The 16756-nt window shown below is 34.9% G+C and overlaps 1 pseudogene; it reads right to left on the bottom strand.

The window, feature by feature from the left end:
* The window catches only part of LOC128066492 (growth hormone-regulated TBC protein 1-like), an 84824-nt pseudogene extending 68871 nt beyond the window's left edge, over positions 1–15953 (bottom strand).
* Between the last annotated feature and the right edge of the window lie 803 nt (positions 15954–16756).

The following is a 16756-nucleotide window of genomic DNA, read 5'->3' as shown; positions in this document are numbered from 1 at the left end:
CTGCAAGTCTTCTTTGGGGAAAAAAATATCTGTTCATTTCCTTTGCACAGGTTTAATTGTATTTTTTGTTAATGTTGGATGAGTTATTTATATATTTTGGATATTAACTGGTAAGATTGGAATTGGAGAAAATATTTGCAAACCATCTATCTGGTAAGTGGTTAATGCCCAAATATATAAGAATCTCCTAGAAGCAAGTATCAAATATAGCCAGGAGCTCACTTTAAAAATGGGCAAAGTACTTGAATAGACATTTCTCTAAAGAATACATGCAAATGATTACCAGATATTAAAAAAATGTCAAAATAACTAATTATCAGAGAAATACAAATCAAAACCACAATTAATATCTTTTCATGCATGTTAGGATGGTTATTACAAAATAAAAACAAAAGGTATTAAAGTGTAACCAAGGATGGGGAAAAACTGAAACCGTTACACACTACTGGTGGGCATGCAGAATGGTGTTGTCACTATAGAATACAGTAGGAGATTCCTCAAAAAATTAAACATAGAACTATCACGTGACGTAGAAATTATATTTTTGTGTTCAGTTCGGTTCACTCACTCAGTCGTGTCTGACTCTTTGCAACCCCATGAATCACAGCATGCCAGGCCTCCCTGTCCATCACCAACTCCTGGAGTTCACTCAGACTCGCGTCCATCGAGTCGGTGATGCCATCCAGCCATCTCATCCTCTGTTGTCCCCTTCTCCTCCTGTCCCCAATCCCTCCCAGCAGCAGGGTCTTTTCCAATGAGTCAACTCTTCACATGAGGTGGCCAAAGCATTGGAGTTTCAGCTTCAGCATCAGTCCTTCCAATGAACACCCAGGACTGATCTCCTTTAGGATGGACTTCTTGGCTCTCCTTGCAGTCCAAGGGACTCTCAAGAGTCTTCTCCAACAACACAGTTCAAAAGCATCAATTCTTCGGTGCTCAGCTTTCTTCACAGTCCAACTCTCACATCCATACATGATCACAGGAAAAACCATAGCCTTGACTAGACGGACCTTTGTTGGCAAACAACTATCTCTGCTTTTTATTTTTTTATTTTTTTATTTTTTTATTTTTTCTGATTTGATGAACTTTATTTTTTTTTTAATTTTAAAATCTTTAATTCTTACATGTGTTCCCAAACATGAACCCCCCTCCCACCTCCCTCCCCATAACATCTCTGTGGGTCATCCCCATGCACCAGCCCCAAGCATACTGTATCCTGCGTCAGACATAGACTAGCGATTCAATTCTTACATGATAGTATACATGATAGAATGCCATTCTCCCATATCATCCCACCCTCTCCCTCTCCCTCTGAGTCCAAAAGTCCGTTATAGACAGCTGCATCTTTTTTCCTGTCTTGCATACAGGGTCGTCATTGCCATCTTTCTAAATTCCATATATATGTGTTAGTATACTGTATTGGTGTTTTTCTTTCTGGCTTACTTCACTCTGTATAATCGGCTCCAGTTTCGTCCATCTCATCAGAACTGATTCAAATGAATTCTTTTTAACGGCTGAGTAATACTCCATTGTGTATATGTACCACAGCTTTCTTATCCATTCATCTGCTGAGGGACATCTAGGTTGTTTCCATGTCCTGGCTATTATAATCAGTGCTGCGATGAACATTGGGGTACATGTGTCTCTTTCAATTCTGGTTTCCTCGGTGTATATGCCCAGCAGTGGGATTGCTGGGTCATAAGGGAGTTCTATTTGCAATTTTTTAAGGAATCTCCACACTGTTCTCCATAGTGGCTGTACTAGTTTGCATTCCCACCAACAGTGTAGGAGGGTTCCCTTTTCTCCACACCCTCTCCAGCATTTATTGCTTGCAGATTTTTGGATCGCAGCCATTCTGACTGGTGTGAAGTGGTACCTCATTGTGGTTTTGATTTGCATTTCTCTGATAATGAGTGATGTTGAGCATCTTTTCATGTGTTTGTTAGCCATCCGTATGTCTTCTTTGGAGAAATGTCTATTTAGTTCTTTGGCCCATTTTTTGATTGGGTCGTTTATTTTTCTGGAATTGAGCTGCATAAGTTGCTTGTATATTTTTGAGATTAGTTGTTTGTCAGTTGCTTCATTTGCTATTATTTTCTCCCATTCAGAAGGCTGTCTTTTCACCTTGCTGATATTTTCCTTTGTTGTGCAGAAGCTTTTAATTTTTATTAGATCCCATTTGTTTATTTTTGCTTTTATTTCCAGAATTCTGGGAGGTGGATCATAGAGGATCCTGCTGTGATTTATGTCTGAGAGTGTTTTGCCTATGTTCTCCTCTAGGAGTTTTATAGTTTCTGGTCTTACATTTAGATCTTTAATCCATTTTGAATTTATTTTTGTGTGTGGTGTTAGAAAGTGATCTAGTTTCATTCTTTTACAAGTGGTTGACCAGTTTTCCCAGCACCACTTGTTAAAGAGATTGTCTTTACTCCATTGTATATTCTTGCCTCCTTTGTCATATGCTATGTAAGTTGCATGTATCCAAAAAAAAAAATGAAATTAGGATCTTGAAGAGATATCTGAACTCCTATGTTCATTCAGTATTATTCACAATAATCAAGATATGAAAATAAGCTAGGTCTTAATAAATAAATGGATTAAAAAACGTGGGATATACATATGTGCCCAGTCACTCAGTCATGTCCAACTCTTTGTTACCCCCCGGACTTAGCCCACCAGACTCCTTGTCCATGGGATTTTCCATGCTATAATTCTGAAATGGGTTGCCATTTCCTTCTTCAAGGGATCTTTCTGACCCAGGGATCGAACTCATGTCTTCATTATTTCCTGAATTGGCAGACATATTCTTTACCACCGAGCCACTGGAAAGCTCCGAATATTACAAATACAATGAAATATAACACATACAGTGAAATATTATTAAGCATTTAAAATGAAGGAAATCTAGCACTGAGACATGGATGAACCTAAGGAACATTATGCAAAGTGATATAAGCAGTCACAGTAAGACAAGTACTGTATGATTCCATTTACATGAAGGTTTTAAAATAGCCAAAATTATAGAAGCAGAGAATAGAATGGTGATTCCCGGAGCAGAGGGAGTAGGAAATAGGAAAGTGTTGCTCAATAGGCATAAGGTTTCAGTTACAAATTGAATCCTAGAAATTTGCTGTGCAACACAAACTATAGTTATTAATACAGTGCTGTGTATTTTAAACAATATAAAGGAGCTAGATCACATGTTATGTCCTTAACACAGTAAAATAAATGAAAATAAACACACATATACAGCCCAAAGAATATAGGAACATTTTTGGAGGTGACAAATATGATTATCTACCACCTTGATTGTGGTGATGGTATCACAGGGGTATGAATATATGCAAATTCATAAAAATATATACTTTGAATATGCATAACTTTTCATGTATCAATTTTACCACAATGAAATTTAAAATTTTTATTTTGGTGAAAATCGATGAATTTCAAGAATAAATAGAAAATATTACAATCTTCTAGAGAAATAGTACAGTTTATTTATAGGGTAAAGAAAACCATATCATATTCAGGTTTCTCACATGTAACCAGAATTCAGCACACTGAAGAGCAGCACCCACAATCTCTGTTGAGAAAAGAGTTCCTCAAGGACTCTCTGCCCAACAACATAGAAGTTGTACTATAATTTTTAGGGCAATTTTTAAAAATTTACTCTTATAAAAGTCACTATGTCTATAAAAATAATCTGAAGGTTAAGAATAAACCAAAACTTGTAGCAATTTACCTGACCAAATAACCATTTAATTAGAGCAGGATTTCAAAATAGGCAAAGAAAATATTAAAAGACTAGAAAACAGAAAAAATTGGTCTTATGACATGTTTGATAAACTTGAAATGAAATATGATGTTTCTTGAAGATTGTGTGAAATTACTGTATAAGAATTATTGAAATAAAGAGATACAACAATGCTAATGACGTTAATACTATTAACTAAGTCATGAAAATTCAACCTCATAGAAGTTTACAGTAAGAGCATTCTATTTTTCACTTGATTATGTTGTACACATACTAAATTTTGTGTTAGAATCTATTTAATTTTGTGTGATTCATAATTTATTAATAGAAAAATGTAACTGTGATGATAACTAAATTTATTTCAATAATCATTTTTAAGTATATACATGTATGAAATCATTATGTTGTATGCCTTAAGCTAATATATTATGCTTCAATTATATATCAATAAAGCAGGGGAAAAAGTTTATAAAATGTGATATAATTAAATACACTTTTTTGTTTGATATAGGAACAAGAAGGCAAACACCAAAAGAATTAAAACACATCGTAGATATCAAAATAAATAAGAGGACAGAGTCAGCTAGAGGACTAACCGGAGACAATTAACTAAGCAAGGTGAAACAGAGAAGGAATAGCAGTAAGAAAACAACTGAAATAAACAGTTTGGGGTAGTAGTTTTATGCTACTGAATTTTAATAGGCAAAGTTGTTTCTTATTGGCAAACCCCCAAAATAAATCACGCTGTTGTTCATTGGACCTATAGAATTTTGTGAATCACATATGGAGCAGAAGTTGAAAGTACTGTGAGAAGTCCCAAGCTCTACACACCAGATTATCTGATATTCAACAAGTTTTCTTGTTTTGTTTGTTTGTTTTTTTCAACAAGTTTTCAGTGGTGTTAATTTGGGGGAAAACTGCTTATAAGCAACAGTATTACATATATATTTAAAAAATCTTTAAGACTGGTATTGTCACTGAAAATGCAAGAGTCAGATTGCTAGAGGTTAAACTCTGATTCAGTCCTTCACTAGCTATGTGATTTGGGTTTTTGTTGGCTGATGTGTGCCTTAGTTTCTTCATCTGTATAAAAGAGATAATATCTTTATGTTTCTCTCGGAATGAGTAAGGTAAAATGGTCACTGCCTCTAAAGCACTCAATATCTGTCACATAGCACTGCTACCATAGTTCCCTACATCTTCCTCAGAGTTTCACACCAAGTATACGCCCTGCTCTCCTGCCACTTTCTCCAAAGCTGTGGAAAGCTAGTTTGCTCAACACTGGTACACTCTGAAAGTGTGGGAGATTTGATAAGTCCAGAAGGAACCATTAACCTATGGAGTATATAAGGTGGTAGATAAGTTTTCCAGGCTTCTTGTTCTCTGATAGTACAGTTTTAAGGTGAATTCCAAACAGTTAACCAAATGGTCCACAGAAAGAATAAGCCTACCTTTTCTATGGTTATGACCAGCTCAACAAACTTTTTTTTTTTTTTTTAACTTTTATCCGTTCTCTCTTACTTTTCACCACTTCCTCAGTTCTGCTCCTTGGGTTACCTTCCAAGTAAGCCAGCTGCTACCATATCCTTGATTTAGATGCTTTCCATTTCCTTTCATTCTGTGCGAATATGTTCATAATTGATTACACTCAGATATGAAGTTTTTAAAGGTGTAAATTAGGAACAAAGTTGACAAACAAACAGTAAATACCCATAGAATAACTAATTCCAAGTACATTATATAACTCAGAGTCTAGTCTCACTTTATTTTAATATTTAATATTGATGAGTCCCAGAGAGACCATGTGACTAGCCTAAATTATATATTTAGTTCAGCTCTAAAGGGTGTGCTTCATTACAACATTGACATTGAAGTCGCTCAGTCGTGTCTGACTCTGCGACCCCATGGACTGTAGCCTACCAGGCTCCTCCGTCCATGGAATTTTCCAGGCAAGAGTACTGGAGTGGGTTGCCATTTCCTTCTCCAGGAGATCTTCCCAACCCAGGGATCGAACCCGGGTCTCCCACATTGTGGGCAGACGCTTTACCGTCTGAGCCACCAGGGAAGTCAAAATTATATATTTAGTTCAGCTCTAAAGGGTGTGTTTCATTACAAATAGCAACCCAAATTGACAGTGAACTTCAGTAAAATGAAGAGAGGGGAGGATATATAGACATTAATTCAAAACAACAAACACTCAGACATAATTCCATAAAGAGGACTAGACTCAATATGTTACCATGGCTATCTGTTTTTTGTTGTGTTTTTTTTTTAAATTCTGTAAGAATAATAACCCCTGGGACACAAAATTAAATACTTCATAAAATTTTAAGATTCATGTTAAAATTTTTAGATTTGGAAACCACAAAAAATACTTTCTTTTCTAAATGCTATGGAATTAATAGCTGTAGATATATAACATTCCTAATTATATTAACTAGAGTAAGTAAGAAGAGGCTCATATATTTGCAATCTGTTGGCTAATATTTCCAGTAGAGAAGACAAATTATCTGCTGATTCAAAGTAAGTGCAAAGTAATGCTTTTCAGAGTTTGCTAAATGGCAGACACTGTACATTTATATTCTTATAATCTCTAGGATAGATATTTTCCTTACATATGGAAGGAGACAGGCCATTGGTCACAAGGTCAAAATTTATATCCCAAGTCTTTCTGATTCTAGAGAACATGTTATTTTAAACATGAAACACTGCTGTCTCACAGAAAATAGTCACTATGATGTAGAACTGATTGGGTTTGCGCTAGTGCTGTTTTAACTATTTGCTTTATAATGAGCTATACTGGATATGAATCAAGATATTTATTTATCAAAGAACATACTTTCTTTTTTGAGCATTTTTAGATTCACAACAAAATTGAGTAGAAGGTACAGACAGGGATTTCCCATAAACCTCATGACCCACACATGTATAGAATTTCCCATTATCAGTGACTCCCACTAGAGTGGTAGTTTTGTTATTATTGATGAACCTACACTGACACCTCATTATCACCCCAGATCCACAGATAACATTATGCTTCCCTTTTATTACTGCACATTCTATGGATTTGAAAAGAACTTCATAATGACATGTATCATATAGAATGGTTTCACTGCTCTAAAATTTTTCTCACTCTAATTATTCATCCCTCACTCTCCCTAATTCCTGGAAATCACTCATCTTATTTATCATCTCCATGGTTTTACCCTTTCTAGAATGTCATATAACTGGAATAATGTAGTATGCAGCATTTTCAGGTTGACTTTTTTTTCCTCTTAGAAATATGCATTTTAGTTTTCTCCGGTTTTTCCATAGTTATGACTTGCTAAAATGATAGCATCTTTTAGCACTGAATAATATTCTATTGCAAGGATGCACCACAGTTTACTTATCTATTTTCCTACTGAAAGGCATTTTAGTTGTGTCTACGCTTATGTAATTATGAATAAAGTTGCTATTAATATCCATGAGCAGGTTATTGTTTAGACCTAAGCCTTCAACTCCTTTTGAAAATACCAAGGAATGCTGGATCATATGATAAGAGTATATTTAATTTCATAAGAAGCTGCCAAACTGTCTTCTAAAGTGGCTGTACCATTTTACATAACTTTAGTATTGAACTAGAGTTTCCATTGCTCCCTATCCTCACAAGTATTGGGTATTGTATTTGTATCTGATTTTGGCCATTTTAATAGAATCACAGTGGTAGCTCATTGTTTTAATTTATATTAAGCTAACAACACATGCCGGGTGTTCATTGGAAGGACTGATGTTGAAGCTGAATCTCCAATATTTTGGCCACTTAATGCAAAGAGCTGACTCATTTGAAAGACCCTGATGTTGGGAAAGATTGAAGGCAGGAGGAGAAGGGGATGACAGAGGATGAGATGGTTAGATGGCATCACTGACTCAATGGACATGAGTTTGGGTAAACTCCGGGAGTTGGTGATGGACAGGGAGGCCTGGTGTGCTGCTGTTCATGGGGTCACAAAGAGTCGGACACTACTGAGTGACTGAACTGAACTGAAATGAATGCTGCACTTCCTATTATGTTCTATTGTTCCATTCATCTCTCTATTCTTTTGACAAAACATCCTGTCTTGAGTACTGTAGCTTTATAAGAAGTCATGAAGTTGGATAATGCCAATCATCTCACTTTATCCTTTTCCTAATCTGTGTTAGCTATTTTGGATCTTTTCTTTCTCAACATAAATTTTATAATTTTAATCTGATCTACAGATTTTTTTGATTGATATGGCTTTGAATCTACAGATCAGAGTGCAAATAACTGACACATTATAATACTGAATCTTCTTATCCCTAGAACATGAAATATCTCTCCATTTATTTAGAAATTGATTTGCTTTATCAGAGTTTTTTGTTTTTCTTCTTATAGATTATGTATGTATTTTACACAAAGTTTTCACCCAATTGTCTCATTTTTATTTGTTCATGTATATGGTTTTGTGTTTTTAATTTCAAATCTCCCTTGATCACTGCTGATATATGGAAAGGCCATTGACTTCTGCATATCAACCTTGTATATTTCAACCTTACTATAATCAGTTATTAGTTCCGAGTAATTCTTGTGTGTATGTGTGTGTTACTTTGGATTTTTCTACATAGACTACCATTTGTTAACAGTAGCAGTTTTATTTATTCCTTCCCAGTGTGTATACCTTTTAATTTATTTTTCCTGTCTTAGCTAAGACTTCAGTATGATGGAAAAAATGTAGTGAGAAGGATATATTTGCCCTGTTCTTAATTGTGGTGGGCAAACTTCAAGTTTCTCACCATGAAGTGTTACATTAGCTGTGGTTTTACTATCTATGTGCTTCATCAAGTTAGGGGACTTCCTCTTCATCTCTAGTTTGCTGAAAGTTTTCATTATGGGTACATGTTGAATTTTGACAAGTGCTCTTTCAGAATCTACTGATATGATCATGTTTTTTTTTTCTTATTTATCATGTTGATATGATGCATTACATTAATTGGTTTCTGAATTTTGAAAATGCCTTGCAAATGTGGGATAAATCTGAGTTAATCATGTTGAATAAATCTCATATGTATTTTGAATTTGATTTGAGAATATTTTGTTGAGGATTTTTACATCTGTTCATGAAAGATATTGTTCTGTAGTTTCTTTCTTTGTAATGTCTTTGTCTGGTTTTGGTGTTAGGGTTAATGCTGGCCTACAGAATGAGTTAGGAAACATTCCCTCTGATTCTATTCCCTAAGGAGACTGTAGACAATTGGCACAATTCCTTTACTACTTCTGTACTCAGTGAAATCATCTTGGACTGGTGTTTGCTGTTTTGGAATGTTATAATTGGGGTATTATTTTAATAGATACAGGTCTATTCAGATTTTTTACTTCTTAAGCAAGTTTATTTGATTGTGCTATTGAGAAACTGGTTTGTATTATCTTGGTTGCCAAAATTATAGGCCCAGAGTTGTTCTCAGTATTCCTTTATTATCACTTTAGCTCCATAGGACCAGCAGTAATGTTCCCTGTTTGATTTCCGATATGAGTAATTTTTGTCATCTTTTGTTCTTAGTTAGCCTGGCTAGAGACTTACTAATTTGTTGATATTTTCAAATAACTTTTTTATTTCATTGATTTTTTTCTATTGATTTCTTATTTTCTTCCTTTTATCTGTTCTATTTTCTTTTATTATTTCCTTTCTTCTGCTTTCTTCTAAAGTGATTTAAATGCACTTCTTCATCTCTTAGATGGAAGCTTAGATGATTGATTTTAGATCTATTAATATCTTTTCTAATTTACATTGTCAATACTAGAAATTTCCCTCTATGTACCACTTTCATTGTATCTCACACCTTTTGATAGGCTGTGTTTTCATTTTTATTCATTCAAAATATTTTAATATTTCTGAGATTTCTCCTTTAACCCATGTGTGTTTCAGAACTGTGCTATTTAATCTCCAGGTATTTGGTGATTTTCCAGCTATCTATTATTGATTACCACTGTGATCTGAGAACAGATATTGTGTAATTCCTACTGTTTCAAATTTGTTAAGATGTATTTATGATTCACAATTTGATCTTTCTTGGTGAATGTTGCAGGTAAGCTTAAGAAGAATATGTATCTTGCTTTTGTTGAATAAAGGAATCTATAGATGTCAGTTACATTCATTTGATCAATATGGTTGTTAAGTTCAATTATGTCCTTCCTTATTGATTTTCTGCCTGTTGAATTTGTTAATTTCTGACAGGAAGGTGTTAAAACCTCCAACTCTAATACTGGATTCATCTATTTCTCTCACTGGTCTATCAGTTTTTACCTCATACATTTTGACACTTCATTGCAAATGGCATGCATGTTAAAGATTATTATGTCTTCTTGGAGAATTTTACCATTAATGTAATGCCTTTCTTTATCCCTAAAATCTCTCCTTACTTTGAAATCTAATATGAAGTAACCTAATCTTATTTTCTTTTGTTTCGTTAATAAATTATATCTTTCTCTATAACTTTAAATTTATACCTGTCTTTACATTTAACTTGAGTTTCCTGTAGACAACATATACCCAGATTTTTCAACCCACACTAACAAGCTCTGTCTCTTAACTGGTGGATTTAGAACATTGATGTTTAAAGTAATTACTAATATAGTTGGGCAAATATCTACCATACTTGTTGTTTTTTATTCCTCACTGCTTTTCCTTGCTCCTATTTTTCCTTCAGCTCTTTTCTTCCTTTAGTGATTTTAATTAAGCATTTTTATATGCTTCAGTTTTTTCTCCATCCTTGGTATATCAGTTGTATATCTTGGTTTTTACATTTTTTAATGGTTGCCCTAGAGTTTGAAGTATATTTAGTTACAACTAATCTAAATTGACTTTCATATAACTCTACACTGTTTCAGAAGGAGTGTGAGCACCTTATGATACCAACAAAGGAATATATTATATAAATTTTCAGATATATTTATAAAACATACATAATCAAATACATTACTGCAAGTACTATTTTGCTCAAACTGCTATTCATTAGAGTAAGAACAAAATATTTTACCTTTTCTTATTTATTTTCTAATGCTCTTCCATCATTAGATCTGAATTTCTGGCCTATGTAATTTTCATTCTCTCTAAAGAACTTTTAACATTTCTTGCAGGGTAGATCTCTTGGCAACTCATTTTCTATTTATACCTGTCACAAAATTTTTTTTTTCTTCCCTTTTGAAGGATAGTTTCACATGGTATAGGATTATTGGTTGTTGGATTTTGTCTTTCAACATTTTCAATATTTCACTTTACTATCTTCATGTTTGCATAGATTAGTCAGATATAATTATTATCTTTTGTTCCTTTATGTGACAGATTTTTTTCTCTCTGCCTTTGTTCATGATTTTTCTTAATCTTTGATACTCAGCAGTTTGAAAATAATAAGGATTATTAATATTTTGGTATTTATCCTGATAGTGTTCTTGAGCTTCCTGAATATATGGCTTTATTTCTGACATTAATGTTAGTATTCCCTATCATTATTGCTTCTCATATTTCTTCTGTTATTTTCTCTATTTCTTCTCCTTTGGTATTCTCATTATACATGCTACACATTTCACAGTTGTCTCATTATTTTGATGTACTATTGATTACTTTTTCTTTTTCACTTTTGACAGTTTATACTTTGCTATCCTGAGTTCAATAAAATTTTCTCAGCCTATCCAACTAACTTTTTATAAGTCCTTTCAAAGTATTCTTCATTTGTTATAATGCTTTGGATCACTGGTGTTTCTTTTTGATTCTCTTAGAAGTTACATTTCTCTATTTAGATTTCCAATATGTTCTTTTGTGCTGTGTACTTTATCCATTATAGTTCTTAGTACAGCTGTTTCAAATTTTTAGTCTGATAATACCAATATTTCTGTCAGACTGACAGTGGTTCTGATACTTGCTTTGTCTCTCAAAACTATTTTTTTCTTTTGGCATGTATTTTTTCTTGATAAATGGACATGATATACTAGGAAAAGGTGCTATAAATACACCTTGAACAGTGTAGTGGTAAGCTGTTGGAAGAGATGATGTGTTCTAGAGAGTTCTATGCTGAGGTCTTTTAATAAGACTGTGCCTTTCTATGTGAACTTCACAAGTGCTTTTCAGTCCATACTTATCTAGGTGGGGCAGGATGGTCAGAATGGACTGAAGTTGGGCATTTCTTTCCTTTATCTGGAAGGCGAAAGACATCCAGAGGGGTCTTTCTCTTTTCCCAGGTTGATTAGACTCTGATTAAATCACATCAGTTTGGATCCTGGATAAACTGTTTCTCCTGAGTCCAGACCTTATGAAGAACAGAGTGCCCTGACATAATCAGAATGTTTCATATACCCCTCCCCTCATAGAAGTAAAAGAAAAAAAAATATGATATTCATTTATAACTTGGCCAAATCCCTGCTGTTTAAACTCAGAAAGGTGTGGAGTCCTCCTATGACTGGGTTCTCTAGGCATTTTTTTTTTTTTTTACTTGCCAATACTGTATTGGTTTTGCCATACATTGACATGAATCCGCCACAGGTGTACATGAGTTCCCAACCCTGAACCCCCCTTCCACCTCCCTCCCCATACCATCTCTCTGGGTCATCCCAGTGCACCAGCCCCGAGCATCTTGTATCCTGTATTGAGCCTAGACTAGCGATTCATTTCTTACATGATAGTATACATGTTTCAGTGCCATTCTGCAAAATCATCCCACCCTCTCCCTCTCCCACAGAGTTCAAAAGTCTGTTCTTTACTTCTGTGTCTCTTTTGCTGTCTCACATACAGGGTTATCATCACCATCTTTCTAAATTCCATATATATGTGTTAGTATACTGTATTGGTGTTTTTCTTTCTGGCTTACTTCACTCTGTATAATAGGCTCCAGTTTCATCCAACTCATTAGAACTGATTCAAATGTATTCTTTTTAATGGCTGAGTAATACTCCATTGTGTATATGTACCACAGCTTTCTTATCCATTCATCTGCTGATGGACATCTAGGTTGCTTCCATGTCCTGGCTATTATAAACAGTGCTGCGATGAACATTGGGGTACATGTGTCTCTTTCAATTCTGGTTTCCTTGGTGTGTATGCCCAGCAGTGGGATTGCTGGGTCATAAAGCAGTTCAATTTCCAGTTTTTTAAGGAATCGCCACACTGTTCTCCGTAGTGGCTGTACTATTTTGCATCCCCACCAATAGTGTAAGAGGGTTCCCTTTTCTCCACACCCTCTCCAGCATTTATGGCTTGTAGACTTTTGGATCGCAGCCATTCTGACTGGCCTGAAATGATACCTCATTGTGGTTTTGACTTGCATTTCTCTGATAATGAGTGATGTTGAGCATCTCTTCATGTTTTTGTTAGCCATCCGTATGTCTTCTTTGGAGAAATGTCTATTTTTTGACTTTTAGGCTTTTGCAATTGAACGTCTGGCAATTCATTAATTAAAGATTAGATTTTTTTCTACCCAGCAGTGGTTCCTGCTGTAAGTTTCTGCTTCAGTAAGTTGGATTCTGTTTGCTTCTCCAAATTTGGAGACAGCTATTTGTACTATGATATAACTCTATTTCCAGATCTAAGAGGAGGTTTTTTTTTGTTTTGTTTTGTTTTTTTAGTTTGTATTGGCTTTTACTTGTTAAGATACAGTGGCAAATTCCAAGTTTGCTACATATCAGACTAGAAACCAAAAGTTTCTTCATTTATTTCAATTTTCTTTTATTTCTAGCTTTATGGAGATATAATTGACATATAGTGCTGTATAAGTTTAAAGTGTATGATATAATGATTTGACTTACATTTATCATGAAATGATTACAATAGTGAAGACCCATCATTTCAGAAGACATACTATTAAAGAAGTAAAATAAAAATTTTCCCTGTGATGAGACTCTTGGAACTTACTCTCTTAATAAGTTTCATAACATACAACAGTATTAATCATATTAATAATGCTGCACATTGCACCCCCAGTACTTATAAGTGGAATTTTGGACCTTTTGACCACCTTCATCTAATTCTCCTGCTCCCTTCTCTAGTAGTCACAAATCTGATCTTTTTCTATGAGTTTGTTTGTGAAGTATTACTGGCCTATATACTATGTTAATTCCTATTATACAACATACTGATTCACTATTTCTAAACACTTAAAATGTTCACCACAATAAATTATAATATGTGCATTTATTTTTACAGAATATAATGCTGGAAATACTTGATTGAAGGTAACAAGCTTTTGTTTGGTTTTACTTTATCCAGGGTTGTATAAAATAGGAGTTTTAACTAGGTCAAATAACATTTCTGAATTACTAAGGATGGATAATATTAATTTTTTAATCGGCCGAGTTTTCCTATTTAACTTATGTTACCTTGAACTCTGCATTCTTAATTCATAATCTACAATTTTATGTATATATAATAGCTATATTAAATTCATGATCATTTTATATACACTTTGTTTCTGGTGATAGCTTTCTATTTCTGTCTGAGATTTTAAAATAAAGTGATTTTAGACCGCATACAATTTAAACAAAAAACAGGGAAATCTCAGATGTCACCATAGTTCTAATTTACTTTCATGTTTCTTTTTTGGGAATCCATTTCTCTGAGAATATCTTGATAATTGTTCATGTCATGTTTGATTTCCTTTTTGAGCTTAAAGATAAACAATGATTTACTAGGCGAATGTGTTTCAGGCCTAAGAAAATGAATATACTGAAACATGTTGACACAAGAGATGAATTCTCCTCTGCCAGCACTTTTGTCCAGTCTCTAATCTTGCTTTATAATTAATTAGCTGTCAGATTTGCTAAAGTGCCATGAAGAGACTACACAGATGTCATGGCAAATTGTTCCTGAAATTAAGATCTGAACTGGGAACGTTCTTCATTCTGACCTTACAATTCTCTTTATTGATATCACTGTCATCTTCACCTGTTCAGAACAGAAAGAAATGGAAATGATGCTTTATTTGTTTTTAAGAAGGAACTGTCATGTAACAATTGAAGAAATAGTTTAGTGATCATCTCAAAAATTATATATGTGTGTGTCTATGTATCTTTGAAGAACAACTTATCACTGAAGAGCTGAAGTAGCAACCTGAATGTAAGACTATATATTTTGCAGTTCTGATGATGTTTAACATTTAAAATAGATTTCTAAAATAAAACCATTGAAAATAAAATTGGAATAAAGTATTGAAACAAGACTTGTCTGCTTCCTATTATTTAAATATAGATCACTTCATTTATTAGTTGTTAAATTATTGATTGTTATTTGTATAGAAAACAATTTAGACATTTACATTTCCAATGCAAGTCCCACAGCACATTTTGGAGTCATTTGGGAAATAAAATGTTCTCTTAATGTCTTAATAAGAAATTATTAAAGTATTTGATAAATATTGAATGGAAATATGTAATTATTTGAACATATATGTGTATCTATACATATGCATATCTATAAATAAGCACATCTTTAATACCTCACTGTACTAACAAATTCTAATTTTCACCTGTGTGTTCAGTGCTGAGTCGCTTCAATACTGATGGACTCTTTGTGATCCCATGGACCATAGTCTACCAGGCTCCTCTGTCCATGGGAATTTTTCCAGCAAGAATACTAGAGTGGGCTGTCATGATCTCCTCCAAGGTATCTTCCCTATTCAGTGATGGAACCCTAATCTGCTGCCCCTACTGCACTGTAGGCAGTTTCTTTGCCACTGAGTCACTGGGAAAGGCCCTTTAAATTTCTCAATGAATATTAAATATTTAGAATGTTCTGGTGGCATTAAAAGGTCCATGTAAATATCATTTTTATTGCATATTATTCCACCATAAAAATTACAGTACACAGGTGTTACAATGACACACTATTTAAGAATTCAATATTTATGAGGCTTTCCAATGTAATGCCCTAACAGTGTTAGGGCAATGTAATGCGTTAATGCCTTCTTATATATATATATTTGTGCTTTTAAAAATTACTCCTTTAAAATGGTTTTCTGAAATTGAGTTGCTGCGCGTAAACCTTGGGTAGTATAAAACCCCTCATTCATGGAAGTGTATAAATTACCTTAAAAAAGTACCTAAAGAAGCATACAAGCGCACCTTCGACCCTTTCACCTTTTCTCGGAGGAGCGCCTCGCAGGTGCCGACTCTCACCCACTTCTCATCAGGCGTCCAGTTCACGGATCTCGCGAGCATACGTCACGGATCTCGCGAGCATACGTCACGGCTCCGGGTAGCCCAGGTGCATGGCGGAGCGCTTGTGCTGGGCCTGCAGCATTTAGTAGAAACGTGTTTTCCAGTTTTTAGTAGAAACGTGTGTTTCAGTGCACGCACGTGAGCGAGGCTCTGCTGCCCTCAACCCGCCGGCAGAACGTGACCTGTAAAGGTGCCCTGTCAGCACACACCGCCGCAGAAGGCCAAGCAGGCTGCCATTCCTCCTGAGAGCCCTGTGGCAAGCGGAGGCCCAGGAACAGCCACTGGCCAGGCGGGCCTGTTGAAACTTCTGCAGTCTGAATCCAGTCACCCAGCATGGTACCTTGAGTTCACAGTGTTCACTGACTGCCTCCTGCCTTCTCTCTGTGCGGTCCTTCCATACCAGTGTTTCCTTCAACCTAAGGAATGAGCTACTCTCTCAAAACCAGGTAGGAGTATACTTTTCTTAGCTCACTCACTAAGTTCTGTAGATTTTTAAATATTTGTTTGCTTTTAAAAATGACTTGTCAGATATTTGAATATAAATGTGAGGTCTGAAGTGTTATTCTAGTCTATTCATTATTGCAGTGGTAGAACTGTTTAACTTCTGGCAGTTTGGGGCTTGTTTTTGCTGTTTAATTCCTGTTAGTCATTCTTGCCTGGAAAATCCCATGGACGGAGGAGCCTGGTGGGCTGCAGTCCATGGGGTCGCTAAGAGTCGGACACGACTGAGCGACTTCACTTTCACTTTTCGCTTTCATGCATTGGAGAAGGAAATGGCAACCCACTCCAGTGTTCTTGCCTGG

This window comes from Budorcas taxicolor, chromosome 21 (genome assembly GCF_023091745.1).
Source record: "Budorcas taxicolor isolate Tak-1 chromosome 21, Takin1.1, whole genome shotgun sequence".
Lineage (NCBI taxonomy): Eukaryota > Metazoa > Chordata > Mammalia > Artiodactyla > Bovidae > Budorcas > Budorcas taxicolor.
The sequence above is the reverse complement of the archived record's forward strand: the minus strand, read 5'-3'. Positions and strand labels throughout refer to the sequence as shown.